Source organism: Somniosus microcephalus, chromosome 16 (genome assembly GCF_052327205.1).
Source record: "Somniosus microcephalus isolate GS21.2 chromosome 16, FLI_Smic_1.0, whole genome shotgun sequence".
Lineage (NCBI taxonomy): Eukaryota > Metazoa > Chordata > Chondrichthyes > Squaliformes > Somniosidae > Somniosus > Somniosus microcephalus.
The window spans coordinates 95,794,411-95,807,842 of NC_141002.1; positions in this window are offsets into that span (position 1 = coordinate 95,794,411).

Sequence of the window (13,432 nt, forward strand, 5' to 3'; positions counted from 1 at the left end):
GGGTCACGATGTTGCCACGGGAGACAGCCAATCAGGAGCCGCCCACTGACGTCACTGGCAGCACAACAGTTGCCCGGATGACGGTTGCTAGGCACCTGAGTTTTTTTTAACCACCCCCTCCTTTCATCTGGGGGTCGTCCATTATTACATTTAATATATATTTATATTTTAATATATATTAGGCGGTTTTATTTTTTTGGAAAGAAAAGACTTGCATTTATATAGCGCCTTTCACGACCACCGGACAGCCCAAAGCACTTGACAGCCAATGAAGTACTTTTTAAAAGTGCAGTCACTGTTGTAATGTAGGAAACGCGGCAGCCAATTTGCGCACAGCAAGCTCCCACAGACAGCAATGTGATAATGACCGGATAATCTGTGATGTTGATTGAGGAATAAATATTGGCCAGGACACCGGGGATAACTCCCCTGCTCTTTGAGATAGTGCCACAGGATTTTTTATGTCCACCCGAGAGGGCAGCTTCGCCTCCTGCTGCTCCCTCCGTCTCTCCCTGCGGACTCACTAACGGATGGCGTTCTGCAAACCTCGCTTTATAGACGCGGGCGGCGCACGCCGCTCAGGGCAGCGCACGCCGCCCAGGGCAGCGGGGGGAGGCGGGGTCACGATGTTGCCACGGGAGACAGCCAATCAGTTTAACGTCTCATCCGAAAGACGGCACCTCCGACAGTGCAGCATTCCCTCAGTACCGCACTGGGAGTGTCAGCCTAGATTATTGTGCTCAAGTCTTTGGAGTGATTCAGAGGTGAGAGTGCTACCCACTGAGCCACAGCTGACACTTAAAAGCAAAGTTTGAGAAGGTGAGAAAGAAGTTAAAATTGTGTCACAGTATAGAACCTGCAGAACACAGGGGAGGGGGCAGCAAATTGTGGTAAGGACTGTAGAAGGGGGGTACATGGGGTAGGCAAGTACATGGGGTGGTAGGGTGGGCAGGTACATGGGGTGGTAGGGCAGGGACGTACATGGGGTGGCAGAGTGGGCAGGTAGTTCAGGTGGGCAGGTACATGGGTAGTAGGGTGGGCAGGTACATGGGGTGGTAGGGTAGGCAGGTACATGGGGTGGTAGGGTAGGCAGGTACATGGGGTGGTAGGGTAGGCAGGTACATGGGGTGGTAGGATGGGCAGGTACGTGGAGTGGTAGGGTAGGCAGGTACATGGGGTGGCAGAGTGGGCAGGTACATGGGGTGGTAGGGCAGGCAGGTACATGGGGTGGTAGTGTGGGCAGGTACATGGGGTGGTAGGATGGGCAGGTACATGGAGTGGTAGGGTAGGCAGGTACATGGGGTGGCAGGGTAGGCAGGTGCATGGGGTGGCAGGGTAGGCAGGTACATGGGGTGGCAGGGTAGGCAGGTACATGGGGTGGCGGGGTAGGCAGGTACATGGGGTGGTAGGGTAGGCAGGTACATGGGGTGGTAGGGTAGGCAGGTACATGGGGTGGCAGAGTGGGCAGGTACATGGGGTGGTAGGGTAGGCAGGTACATGGGGTGGCAGGGCAGGCAGGTACATGGGGTGGTAGGGTGGGCAGGTACATGGGATGGCAGAGTGGGCAGGTACATGGGGTGGCAGGGCAGGCAGGTACATGGGGTGGTAGGGTGGGCAGGTACATGGGGTGGTAGGATGGGCAGGTACATGGAGTGGTAGGGTAGGCAGGTACATGGGGTGGTAGGATGGGCAGGTACATGGGGTGGTAGGGTGGGCAGGTACATGGGGTGGCAGGGTAGGCAGGTACATGGGGTGGTAGGGTGGGCAGGTACATGGGGTGGTAGGGTGGACAGGTACATGGGGTGGCAGGGCAGGCAGGTACATGGAGTGGTAGGATGGGCAGGTACATGGGGTGGTAGGGTAGGCAGGTACATGGGGTGGTAGGGTAGGCAGGTACATGGGGTGGTAGGGTAGGCAGGTACATGGGGTGGCAGGGCAGGCAGGTAAATGGGGTGGTAGGATGGGCAGGTACATGGGGTGGTAGGGTAGGCAGGTACATGGGGTGGTAGGATGGGCAGGTACGTGGAGTGGTAGGGTAGGCAGGTACATGGGGTGGTAGGGTGGGCAGGTACATGGGGTGGTAGGGTAGGCAGTTACATGGGGTGGCAGAGTGGGCAGGTACATGGGGTGGTAGGATGGGCAGGTACATGGGGTGGTAGTGTGGGCAGGTACATGGTGTGGTAGGGTGGGCAGGTACATGGGGTGGCAGAGTGGGCAGGTACATGGGGTGGTAGGGTGGGCAGGTACATGGGGTGGTAGGGTGGGCAGGTACATGGGGTGGCAGAGTGGGCAGGTACATGGGGTGGCAGAGTGGGCAGGTACATGGGGTGGTAGGGTAGGCAGGTACATGGGGTGGTAGGGCAGGCAGGTACATGGGGTGGCAGGGCAGGCAGGTACATGGGGTGGTAGGGTGGGCAGGTACATGGGGTGGCAGAGTGGGCAGGTACATGGGGTAGTAGGGTGGGCAGGTACATGGGGTGGTAGGGTGGGCAGGTACGTGGGGTGGTAGGGTGGGCAGGTACATGGGGTGGCAGAGTGGGCAGGTACATGGGGTGGCAGAGTGGGCAGGTACATGGGGTGGTAGGGTGGGCAGGTACATGGGGTGGCAGGGCAGGCAGGTACATGGGGTGGTAGGGTGGACAGGTACATGGGGTGGCAGAGTGGGCAGGTACATGGGGTAGTAGGGTGGGCAGGTACATGGGGTGGTAGGGTGGGCAGGTACATGGGGTGGCAGAGTGGGCAGGTACATGGGGTGGCAGAGTGGGCAGGTACATGGGGTGGTAGGGTGGGCAGGTACATGGGGTGGTAGGGTGGGCAGGTACATGGGGTGGCAGAGTGGGCAGGTACATGGGTGGTAGGGCAGGCAGGTACATGGAGTGGTAGGATGGGCAGGTACGTGGAGTGGTAGGGTAGGCAGGTACATGGGGTAGTAGGGTAGGCAGGTACATGGGGTGGTAGGATGGGCAGGTACATGGGGTGGTAGGGTGGGCAGGTACATGGGGTGGTAGGGTGGGCAGGTACGTGGAGTGGTAGGATGGGCAGGTACAGTTCAAGGCAGGTAAAACAAAGGTGAAGCAATGCTTTATAAGGTGAGGAATCTTTGGGCTAGATTTTCAGTATAGACAGTTTTGGGGCGCTAACCTTAGCGCACGCCCGAAGTTAGCGCCCGCCCCAAAGTAGCGCCCCGTTGCCGGAAATTCAGTGGCTTCGCCCTAAGAGGTTGGTGGAGCGCTAAAAGAGGCGTTCCACTACTATCTTTAGGCGCTAAGCCGGCGGTGCAGAGCGCAGCGCCCGAGCTCGGGCGCAGCGCACGGCAGACACCCTGGTGCCAGTGAGCTCTTAAAGGGGAAGGGTGCATGTGTTTTTTTCGGTGGTGGTGGTGGTGGTGGTGGTGGTGGTGGTGGTGGTGGTGGTGGTGGTGGTGGTGGTGGTGGTGGTGGTGGTGGCCGGAAACATAAATACACCATTCACAACAACACACTGGATCCTTCCACACAACACATGCAGACTGCCGTTTATAGTGCAGGAGGAGTGCCCTTTAATTTGCGCTCCCCAGGGTGTGTTGCGTTCCATTTTACAAACGCTCTGGACGCCAGCCGCACAATGGGGCGGTCCGACTGAAGTTTGGATTCGGGGCGGCCAAAGGGCGTTGCACGAGGATGTGACGTCATTTTCTGTGCGCGCATCCGGGCGGCCGCTAAACTTTGCGCCGGCGCTAACGGGCAACTTAATTTGGGGCGGGGCGCAAACTGCGCTGCGCCCGGGCGCTACACGAATAGCGCCCGAAAATCACTTCTCTTAAGGCGCTAACTGCTGGCGCAAGCAACTGAAAATCTAGCCCATAAGATTCTGAAGGGGCTTGACACGGTGGCATAGTGGTTAGCACTGTTGTCTCACAGCGCCAGGGACCCGGGTTCGAATCCGGCCTCGGGTGACTGTCTGTGTGGAGTTTGCACATTCTCCCCGTGTTTGCGTGGGTTTTTTCCGGGTGCTCCGGTTTCCTCCCACAGTCCAAAGATGTGCAGGTTAGGTTGATTGGCTATGATAAATTGACCCTTAGTGTTAGGGGGATTAAATACGTGGGGTTACGGGGATAGGGTGGGATATGTGTTGGTGTAGGGGTTACGGGGATCGGGTGGGATATGTGTCGGTGCAGGCTCGATGGGCCGAAATGGCCTCTATCTGCACTGTGGGGTTTCTGTGATTTCTGTGATTCTGTGACAGGGGAGATGCAGAGAGGATGTTTCCCCTCGTGGGGGAATCTAGAACTAGGGGGCATCATTTCAGAATAAGGGGGCACCCTTTTAAATCGGAAATGAGGAGGAATTTCTTCTCTCAGAGGGTCGTGAATCTTTGGAATTCTCTTCCTCAGAGAGCTGTGGAGGCTGGGTCATTGAATATATTTAAGGTGGAGATAGACAGATCTTTGAAAGGTAAGGGAGTCAAGGGTTATGGGGAGCAGGCAGGAAAGTGGAGTTGAGGCCAAGATCAGATCAGCCATGATCTTATTGAATGGCGGAGCAGGCTCGAGTGGCCAAATGACCTACTCCTGCTCCTACATCTTATGTTCTTATGTTTAGTGCACAGACACACGGCAACAATTTGCTGCAGGTCAGTGAGTTCAACCCAACTAGTATTAATTGAGGGAAAGTTTACAAAAGTCATTTAATAACCGTTAAAAGGCAAAGAAATGTGGAGAATGGTGGTGTTTCCACCAATGACGTGGTCTAATCAGGAGGTTCAGCTGGTTAATATATCGAATAATGGGAAGCTGAGAGTGATTGTGGGCCAAAATCGAATTGAGGAGTAGTCACGTTGGACGCAGACGTATGACACAGTCTGTGTAGTCGATCCCGGATGATTTCTACTGGTAAGATTTCTTCATTGGCAGCTACCTAGGGTGGACTATTAGGGTGCAACCGAATTTTTTTGAGGATGTAAATGGTAGAATAGATAAGGGAGAACCAGTGGATGTGGTGTATTTGGACTTTCAGAAGGCTTTCGATAAGGTCCCGCATAAGAGATTAGCGTGTAAAGTTAAGGCACATGGGATTGGGGGCAAGGTACTGACTTGGATAGAGAACTGGTTGGCAGACAGGAAGCAAAGAGTTGGAATAAATGGGTCTTTTTCCGAGTGGTAGGCAGTGACTAGTGGGGTACCGCAGGGATCGGTCCTAGGACCCCAGCTATTCACAATATATATTAATGATCTAGACGAGGGAACTAGATGTAATATCTCCAAGTTTACAGATGACACAAAGCTGGGTGGGCGTGTGTGCTGTGAGGAGGACGCCGAGAAACTCCAGTATGATTTGGACAGGTTGGGTGATTGGGCAGATGCATGGCAGATGCAATATAATGTGGATAAATGCGAGGTTATCCACTCTGGTGGCAAAAACAGGAAGGCAGATTATTATCTGAATGGCAATAGATTGGGAGAAGGGGAAGTGCAACGAGACCTGGGTGTCCTTGTGCACCAGTCGCTGAAGGTAAGTATGCAGGTGCAGCAGGCGGTTAAGAAGGCAAATGGTATGTTGGCCTTCGTAGCGAGAGGGTTTGAGTACAAGAACAAGGATGTCTTGCTGCAGTTGTACAGGGCCTTGGTGAGACCACACCTTGAGTATTGTGTGCAGTTTTGGTCACCTTATCTGAGGAAGGATGTTCTTGCCATGGAGAGAGTGCAGCGAAGATCCACCCGACTGATACCTGGGATGGCAGGAATGACGTATGAGGAGAGATTGGGTCGATTGGGCTTGTACTCGCTGGAGTTTAGAAGAATGAGAGGGGATCTCATTGAAACTTATAAAATTCTAACAGGACTAGACAGACTAGATGCAGGAAGGATGTTCCCGATGACGGGGAGTCCAGAACCAGGGGTCACAGTCTAATGATAAGGGGTAAGCCATTTATGACAGAGATGAGGAGGAATTTCTTCACCCAGAGAGTGGTGAACCTGTGGAATTCTCTACCACAGAAGGCAGTTGAGGCCAATTCATTAAATATATTCAAGAAGGAGTTAGATGTATTTCTTAAGACTAAAGGGATCAAGGGATATGGGGAGAAGGCAGGGACAGGGTACTGAATTTAGATGATCAGCCATGATCTCATTGAATGGCGGAGTAGGCTCGAGGGGCCGAATGGCCTGCTCCTAACTTCTATGTTTCTATGTTTCTATGAATGTTCATACAGGAACAAAACCACAAGGAGCAGTTGAGGCGAATATCACAGATGCCTTTAAGGGGAAGCTAGATGAGGGAGAAAGGAATATAAGGATATGCTGATAGGGTGAGATGAAGTAGGGTGGGAGGAGGCTCATGTGGAGCATAAACACCAGCGTAGACCAGTTGGGCCGAATGGCCTGTTTCTGTGCTGTAAATACTATGTAACCATGTAATTTGCATTTATATAGCATCTTTAATGTCCCAAGGCACTTCAGAGAAGCGTAAGGTAATTCGGGGTGGCTGGCTGGTAGATAAAGCCATAAAAAGTCAATCTGAATCTTTGGTTTTTGCATCTTAGAGGCATGGAACACAAAAGCAAGGAGGCAACTTATATACTTTAAATATAGGAGGGGGTCTAGTGACAATGGACAGGCGGGTGTGCCAATAGTGGTTTGTGCTATTGGCAACACATTATCAGTGGCTGTTTCTAGCCCTAACCTCAATCCCTGCTCCTAACTGTAGTGTATGTGCTTTAAGTCAGAACTACTTTTTACAGCTCCTGTCTACTGTAGTACCGGCAGTGACCACACCGGTGCGCATGCCTCTGTACCCCAGTCTAGAGATTACCCTCCTCCAGTAAAGACCTGTTATTTGTTTATTACAGCATCCGTGTAATTATTTATCCACTGAACCACAGATCTAACAGTGGCGACGAGTGTTGATGCGATCTACCTGCAACATAAAAAAAAATAGTCGAGTCCAGGAACACGGGCGTCGACCGTGAGCAACCGCCCAGCAGTCAGGCAGAGATCCAACTTCGCTGGGGAGGCTGTGGAGAGCCGGGCTTGGTTCCCCAGCCACAACGAGCAGTAAGAGACCGACGACAGGTCCAGAGCAGACCCTTCCCGAGCAGCGGCGGCTGGAGCCGACCGATGGCAGAGAGAGAGAGCCGGGCAGCGTCGACGGGGTAAGAAAGAGGGTGAAGAGAGCAGGGCGCAGCTGGGGGTTGATCACCGAGCGGCGTCGAGGAAAAATACTGCAAACCGGAGAGAGAGAGGGTAAGAAACAACTGGGTTCTAGACTGAGCGGCGTCGACAAATATCAAGAGAAGAACGCACAGAGCACAGCCAGGGATCACGGGCTGATCAGGGTCCGCGGGGCGAAGCAAGGGGAGACGCCATTGAGCTGCGGAGAAGCAGGGAGAGCGCGGGAGATGCCATTGAGCCGCGGAGAAGCAGGGAGAGCGCGGGAGGCGCCATTGAGCCGTGGAGAAGAAGGAAGAGCGCGGGAGACGCCATTTTGCGAAGCCGCAGCGGAGAAGACGGGCGAGCGCGGGAAGGAAGGAAAGCACGGGAGACGCCATTTTGTGCCAGCGGAGAAGAAGGGGAAGCGCGGGAGGCACCATTGGTGATAGTTAACGCACAACCAAGGATGCCGAAGAGTGGCAGTATCTCTACGTTCGACAATGAAGTCGAAGATTGGGCGACATATGTGGAACGTATTGAGGTGTACTGCAGGGCGAATGAAGTGCCAGATGCTAATAAAGCACTGGTTCTGTTAAATTCCATGGGTGCAAAAACTTATGGGTTACTGCGAAATCTAATAACCCCAGAGAAGCCGGTAAACAAGAATTTTGAAAGCATAGTAGAAATCCTACAGGACCACTTAAACCCCACACCGCTGCTGATAGCAGAACAATTTAAGTTCCATAAAAGGAACCAACACAAAGACGAAAGCAATGCTGAGTACCTAACGGAACTGCGCAAGCTATCGAAATACTGCCAGTTTGGAGCGGGACTAGCAGACACGTTAAGGGACAAGTTTGTGTGTGGGCTACAAAGTGAAGGAACCCAGAAACGGCTTCTATCAGAAAAGGACCTTACGCTGGACAAAGTTTTCAGTAAGGCAGTATCACACGAAGCAGCCGCAAGGGGCGCTGCAGAGGTACAATGGAGACCGCAAGAATATGGCACCAACGAAATGACCTATGGAACAGGGAAGTGCGATCGCTACGGCAGAACAACACATGACCAGAAGGATTGTTGGTTCAAGGACCAAGTGTGCAGACAGTGTGGAAAAGCAGGACACATAGCAAGAGTCTGCAGGTCTGGGAAGATAACCAACAGTAAGAAATCTCCACAGGAGAAGTACAAAAAGGTACACCAGGTGATGGACAGTGGTTCAGATGAACAGAAAAGTGACACAGACTCCGGAAGCAAGGAGCTGGGTTGTCTGAAACTACATAATGTAACCGAAATGGAGGATCACCAGACTATCTGGGTTACACTCAAGATAGACGGAGTCCAAGTGGAAATGGAATTGGACACAGGGTCAGCTCTAACAGTCATAAAACAAAGAGACTACAAGCGGCTATTTTCACACATACCCTTGAAAGCTACAGAGATTGTCTTGAAGACGTATACGGGGCAAAAAGTCTACCCCAAAGGAAAAATAAGGGTGAAAGTGACATATAAAGGTCAGGAAATACCTAAAATGGATATATATGTATTGCCAAATGGAGGACCACCACTGCTAGGACGTGAATGGATCCGGAAGATACATTTAGATTGGCATTCTATACAGGCACTGAAGGTGGAGGCCAAAAAGGATGACGATGTCACACCTGGACGACTGTCAAAAATGCTAACTGACGCAAAAGAAGTGTTCCAGGAGGGACTAGGAACACTAAAAGGAATAACAGCAACAATTAAAATAGAGGATAATGCAAGCCCAAAGTTTCTGAAGGCCAGACCAGTGCCTTATGCGATCAGACCAGCGGTTGAAGCAGAGCTGGAAGGGTTGGAACGTTCAGGAGTACTGTCCAAAGTGGACTGGAGCAAGTGGGCTACACCCATCGTTCCTGTAATGAAGAGGTCGTTGAGTAATATGCCTGGGGAACGAAAGAAGGTCCGCATCTGTGGGGATTTTAAGGTGACAGTGAACCCAGTCCTTCACACGGTGCAATATCCGCTTCCACGAATTGAGGATATTTTCGCCTCGCTATCTGGTGGTAAACGCTTCACCAAAATTGATCTAGCCCAGGCGTACTTGCAAATGGAGGTAGAAGAAGCTTTGAAACATTACCTTACGATCAACACCCATAAAGGTCTCTATCAATACAACCGGCTGGTGTTTGGAGTAGCCTCGGCTCCGGCTATCTGGCAAAGGGCGATGGATCAGGTCCTGCAAGGGATTCCAGGGACCCAGTGTTATTTGGATGACATCTTGGTCACGGGCGAAAATGACGGTGATCACCTCGCTAACTTGGAGAAGGTGCTCGCCAGATTAAAGGAATATGGGCTACGAGCTAATCGCCACAAGTGCAAGTTTTTCCAGAAACAGATCTCGTATTGCGGCCACGTCATCAATGAAGAGGGGTTACATAAGTCCCCTGACAAGATAGAGGCAGTAGTCAAGGCTCCAGCACCGGAAAATGTGTCACAACTGAGGTCGTTCCTCGGGCTGGTGAACTATTACCACAAGTTCTTACCAAATTTGTCTACGGTATTACACCCGCTGAACACCCTACTGCAAACAGGGGTACCATGGAAGTGGGATGACGAACATAGACGAGCTTTCCAGAAGTGTAAAGAATTGATCACATCAAAAGAGGTGTTGGCCCATTTCAACCCAGCACTACCAATTCGTTTGGCATGTGATGCATCACCCTACGGCATTGGAGCGGTGCTGTCGTACAAATTCCCAGACGGGTTGGAGAGGCCAGTAGCCTTTGCGTCTCGGTCACTAACCTCAGCCGAGCGCAACTACGCCCAGATTGACAGGGAGGCCCTCAGCCTAGTATGGGGAGTAAAAAAATTCAACCACTACCTGCATGGACAGAAGTTCACCTTGCTGACTGACCACCAACTGACTCCATCTTTAATCCTAAAATCCTAAGAAGGGCGTGCCAGTAATGACTGCACAGCGGTTACAAAGATGGTCCCTGTTTCTAGGGGCAAATCAATATGAAATAGAATATAAAGGCACGAGACAGCATGGGAACGCTGATGGGCTATCGCGCCTGCCACTGCCTACTGTGGAGGAAGCACCAGCAGTGGACCCTATCGAGATATTTTACTCATCGATAATTGAACGATTGCCTGTAACAAACGCGGATATAGAGAAGGAGACCCGCAATGATCCGACGCTGTCACGGGTATATGAATTGACGGTGAGGGGATGGCCAACACATGGCGACTCACTGTTGCCAGCATTCTCATCCAGAAGAGAACAGCTGTCAGTATGCCAGGGGACAGTGATGTGTGGATTCAGAGTGGTGATTCCACCCAAGTTAAGGGAGAGAGTGCTAAATGAGTTACATGAAGGTCATCTGGGGGGAGTGAAAATGAAAAGCCTAGCTAGGGCTTATGTGTGGTGGCCGGGAATCGATCAACAAATCGAAGACCTAACTAAGAGCTGCTTAGGATGCCAGAAGGTCCAAAATGCACCACCACATGCCCCTCTACACCCATGGGAGTGGCCCTCCTCTCCATGGCAATGGGTGCACATTGATTTCGCTGGTCCATTCATGGACTCAATGTTCTTAATAGCAGTGGATGCTCATTCAAAGTGGCCTGAGGTGATAAAGATGTCTTCAACCACTACAGAGAAAATGATTGCAGTCCTGCGGACCATATTTGCCAGAAACGGTTTGCCAGAGCAGATCTGCTCTGATAATGGACCACAGTTTGTGTCCGACGAGTTCCAAAAATTCATGAAAAGGAATGGGGTAAGGCATTACACATCCGCCCCGTATCATCCAGCCACCAATGGATTGGCTGAGAGGTTCGTACAAACCTTTAAGAAGGCGATAAAGGCCATGTGCAACGAGGAAATTCCACTACAGCATAAGATGGACAATTTCTTATTAGCCTACCGAAACGCGACACATGCAGTTACCAACCAGACCCCAGCCATGATGTTCTTTAACCGAAGGTTGAGATCTCGTCTGGACTTGCTCAGACCAAATGTGCGAAGAAATGTTGAGGACAAACAATTCCAGCACATCAACGAGAAGCCGACAAGGAGCTTCAATGTAGGGCAACCAGTCTTGGCCCGGGACTATCGAACAGAGAAGTGGCAACCCGGAACGATATGTTCAAGGCAGGGGCCATTAATGTACACAGTGGATGTCGGGGAGAACATTGTGAGACACCACGTCGATCAGATCTTAGCATCACAGGAATGCGTCAACCCCATGTCTCGAGTACCTGGGGATGAACCCGACATACCGGTAGTATCTACTTCAGACCCAGTAGCAGTGGAACCCGATGAACTACCCGATGAAAGGGGGTCAGAATCGCCTCTGCACCAAGAACAAGAACCTCCGGAAAGGCGCTATCCCGAAAGGGTCAGGAAGCCGCCCCAAAGACTGAATCTATAAATGGACTTTTGTTATTGAATGTACATGTAAAAATGTAATTGTTATTTGAATATTAAGGGGGTATTATTAATCTAAAAAGGGAGGAATTGTAGTGTATGTGCTTTAAGTCAGAACTACTTTTTACAGCTCCTGTATACTGTAGTACCGGCAGTGACCACACCGGTATATAAGCTGTGCGCATGCCTCTGTACCCCAGTCTAGAGATTACCCTCCTCCAGTAAAGACCTGTTATATGTTTATTACAGCATCCGTGTAATTATTTATCCACTGAACCACGGATCTAACACTAACCCTAAACTCTAAAATGCGTATTGTCAATAGCGTGATGCGGGGTTGCTTGCGGTGTCAATAGTCATTGTGACGTCATCGTTAATGCTGGTCAGTTGCATTGTCAATAGTCACTTAGTTATATTATAAATTGGAGTATTGTGCGCAGTTTTGGGTAGCCCATTATAGAAAGGATATGACAAGATCGAAATGGTCTGTAGCAATCAATGTAAGCTGCACTGCCTCCCGCGAGGCCTGCCTCCCCCAATGCGCAGCCCATACAAATTTTTTGCGCGCGGGCAGTATCTACAATATAAAAGCCGGGGAGCGGCCTGCACGGGACCTTGCAGATGACTGTGTGGTCGCACGGGGACATTGGTCTGTAGATTCACTGGAACGTTTCCAGGGATGAGGTGTAACAGTTATGAATGGAGATTTGAAATTAAGGTTTTTCATTGGGAGTAGAAAAGTTTGGGGGTGACCTGATTAAGGTCTTCAAGATTATGAGGGCTGTGATAAGGAGGATAGCGACAGATTTGTTTTTATTGGTCGTCAAGGCAGTAGCAAGAGGGGACAGATTTAAGAATAAAGAATTAAAGGGGGGCAGGGGGGAGTTGAAAAAATTGTTTACATAGAGGATGGTTAGAATATGGAAGTTTCTGCCAGAAACTGTTGTTAAAACAGAATCCATAAGTACTTGGAAATTTGTTGCTGGACAAAGAGGGATTAAAAAGTATGTATGAAGAGAGAACAGGATTGGGATTAGGCTAGCGTGGCTCATATATTGAAAAATAAACACTGATATAGACCAGCTCTCTTCACCACTTCACAACCCCTCCTCCGCCTCTGTGCTGCTTGAGTGCTTGTCCGATATCTAGTCGTCAATGAGCCACAGTTTCTTCCAGTTAAATATTGGGAAGACTTAAGCCATCGTCTTTGGTGCTGCCACAAACTTCATACCCTTGGCACTGATTCCATCCCCCTCCCCGGGCACAGCCTCAGGTTGAACCACACTGTTTGCAACCTTATTCTATTCAACTTCAAGCTGAGCTTCTGAGCCCTGTATCTTCAACATCACAAAGACTGTCCACTTCCACCTCTGTACTATTGCCCACCTCCGCCTTTGCCTCAGCCAATCTTCTGCTCAAACTATCATCCAAGTATTTGTCATCTTCAGACTCGACTATTCCAGTGCTCTGCTTGTTTCAATGACAACAACAACTTGTATTTATATAGCGCTTTTAATGAAGTAAAATGTCCCAAGGCTCTTCACAGGAGCATTGTCAAATAAAGATTGACACGAGCCACATAAGGAGAAATTAGGGCAGATGAGAGGTAGGTTTTAAGGAGCGTCTTAAAGGAGGAAAGAGAAGTAGAGAGGTTTAGGGAAGAATTCTAGAGCTTAGGGACTTAGCAGCTGAAGGCATGGCTGCCAATAGTGGAGCGATTAAAATCGGGGATACTCAAGAGGCCAGAATTGAAGGAACGCAGCTATTTCAGAGAGTTGTAGCGTTGGAGGAGATTACAGAGATAGGGAGGGGCGAGGCCATGGAGAAATTTGAAAACAAGGATGAGAATTTTAAAATCGAGGCGTTGCTTAACCGGGAGCCAATGTAGGTCA